The sequence below is a fragment of the Myotis davidii genome, unplaced genomic scaffold, assembly GCF_000327345.1.
Source record: "Myotis davidii unplaced genomic scaffold, ASM32734v1 scaffold38, whole genome shotgun sequence".
Lineage (NCBI taxonomy): Eukaryota > Metazoa > Chordata > Mammalia > Chiroptera > Vespertilionidae > Myotis > Myotis davidii.
The window spans coordinates 6,376,299-6,379,446 of NW_006291383.1; positions in this window are offsets into that span (position 1 = coordinate 6,376,299).

The window sequence follows — 3,148 nt, forward strand, 5'->3', positions numbered from 1 at the left end:
ATTATTATTATAGTTAACATTTATCATGTGCTGTGACAGTGTTAAGCTCTTTCCATAAATAATCTCACTTTTCCATATGCCAGCCCTGTGAGATGGGTTTCATTAACATCCTTTTTAAAAATATATATATATTTTATTTATTTTTTACAGAGAGGATGGGAGAGGGATAGAGAGTTAGGAAGATCAATGAGAGAGAAACATCGATCAGCTGCCTCCTGCACACTCCCCACTGGGGATGTGCCCGCAACCAAGGTACATGCCCTTGACTGGAATCGAACATGGGACCCTTGAGTCCGCAGGCCAACGCTCTATCCGTTGAGCCAAACCGGTCAGGGCAACATCCTTTTTACTAGTAAAGATACTGAAGCGCTGCAAGAGTAAATGACTTACCTAAGGTTACACAGCAAAAGCTATAATTTGAGCCCATGTGTCTCTGATGCCAAAGTTTGTAATTTTAATCACTGCCGGAAGCCAGTCCATCCTTGCTGCTTGACACAGTCGCTGCAGGGAAGAAACATCCGCACAGCATATGTTTCAAGGGACCTGGCGTATATGACATACTGTTCTTAATATGTTTGCTCCCCTTCTTAGCACTATGTGTTCTAACCAGGGACACCTCCCTGAGAAAGGTTGTTTCCCCAGGTGGGGATGTTTCCCTGGAGTTAAGGATTAATGGGACTAAGAAAGGGAATAAATCAGTAAAACCCCCTAGTGTTACAGATATACCATGTAGTACTTATGAAGAACTTAGACTAAGACTGTTGGCAATAAATTTGGGACTTTGGGACTTGCTAGGCCCACATCCCCAGGGGTATACCCACCAGAGAAAGTACCAAAGCCTATGAAAACCCGCCGACGCAGGGCAGTCCCAAGGAAGACCACCAGCAAGGCTAAAAGGACATAACCTTTACTTGGGCCACAGAATAGGATGATCTCCTTCAGTTACTTCCTTGTAGCTTAACAGTCAAGGGAGGACCCAAAACATACCATGATATAGAGGCATGCTTATAGAATCGAGTAGTATAAAATACAGCTGTAACAGGGCAATAAAAGAGAACCTGGCTATGCTGATCATCTGAACGCTGTCTCCGTGTCCTTCATTCTTCACTGACTCCATCCACCCTGGACCACTGGGGTTGGACCCCAGCAAATCACCACGTAGTATCTCAAAAATTTTGGGGGATCACAATCCATTAATATATTTTTGAATCCATACATCCAACATGCTTGAGTATTTATGTTATGCATAATATAAAACATGCCCAAAATTCATGCTAGTCCTTTCTCAATTCCTCTGGGGCAGAGAGCACAAGGATCATTTTTTCCATGTTACGATGAGGTCATTAAAGCCCAGAAAGTTTAAGTAACTTGCCTAACTCAGAGAGGAAGGGAGTATGGGATTGGGTACAGGGAGAGGGAAGAGAGTACTGGGGATAGGGAAGCTGGTGAGAGGGGGCAACTGAAGGGTGTCCCCCTTTCTTCTTCTATCCCCAGGGTTGGGGATAGGGAAGAGAAGAGAAACGCTGCCATTGGAGCCAGAGGCTATGCTCCATCTTGGAGGGATAGATATCCACAGAGTAGAGTGGGAACAGGGCCAGCAGCTGAGATTTGACAGAGAGCTAAAGAATGAAGGTCCCACTGAGCAAAGGGAAGGAAGCAAGTGGTGGCATTTCCCACACCAGCGAGCACATGCTGGGGGAAGATAAGGGAGACAGGAAGCTGAGCAGGGCCAGTGGCAAGCAGCACCAATGAGTGAGGAGAGAGGCCTTATTGGGGAGCCAAGCTGAGCCAGGGACTGGCAATGAGCCCAGCTGAACTTCAGAGGACCAGCCCGCTCCCTCTCCTGCTAGCTAGTGAAGCTACACAGTTTAACCAAGCAGGGCCCAACTCAGATACCAACAAAGTGTAGTCCACAGCTCACCTCCCCCTTAGGATGTGGAATAACAATAACGCGTATTGAGAATTTACCATGTGCAGGCCACAATATTACCTAAGCAGAGTGCATGTGTTTTATTCTCACTTGTGCCCTATGGAAAGTATGAAAAACAGCCATTACTCCCACGTTACAGATGAGGACACAGAGGCACAGAACAGTGAACTGACCCAACTAGTAAAAAACAGTTGGGCCTCAAACCCAGGTGAGTGGACTCCAAAATACGCTTTCTTAATTCTTAGACCATCTTTTGAGGATAGACGAGATGACTCATACAAAGTGACGGAACACAGTACACATTTGGTGTGTGAGAGAGATAAGAAAGGAATTTGGCTTTGGGGCAGCAAACAGAACTGATCCTGCAGCAGGAAGAATGGAGGGTAGACATGAAGTACAAGTCTAATCTTACTCAAGATTTTCCCCTGTGGACACTAACACAACCCAAGTTAAGAAACTTGACAAGAAGCCTCATAAAGTCGGGATGATTCCAGCTCTTGCCTGCCCAGCACATAGTGGGAGCCTGGTACTCCTGACTTGACTTCTGCCTATCTTTCCAGACTTATCTTCTCATGTATTACAGTCTCGGCCAATTCTGTTCCTCCTGGTTTCCTGAGCACAGAGCACATAAATGTTATCTCTTCACTTTATTTATCTTGTTTTTAGGCATGGCACACAGAGGTTCCGAATTTAAGAAGTTCCCAATTTTATCAGTCTTTTCCATTAGTTCATGCTTTTTGTACCTTGTTGTGGATGAAAGGGGCCACATGATAATCTGACAAGCTCAGGGAAGGCCTGCATGGCAGCCTTGCAAATTCAGAGACCTACAGTAACCACAAAGGAAGGTCTGAAATTAAACTGTAACTAAAAGCAGTTAAGGTGGGTAGTTTCATCCTAGGCTGGTATCTTCACCGACGAGGTCAACCTTTCCCTTTACTTTAGCCTGTCTTTTTGTATCTATGATAATATATCCTTGAAATGTCTGGGTAAGTTGTAACTTCCCTTTTTCAGGACCCCTTGGGGCACAATCTAATGTGTCTGGGTGCCAGGACAGATATCACAAATTCCTCCATTGTTATTGTTACCACTAGAGGCCCAGTGCATGAATTCATGCACGGGTGGGGTCCGGCTGGCCCAGTCCCAATCAGGGCAGAACAGGGCCGGGGCCTGTCAGGAGGAGGAGATGGGGGGAGGTTAGCTGGTTGGCCCACCCCGATC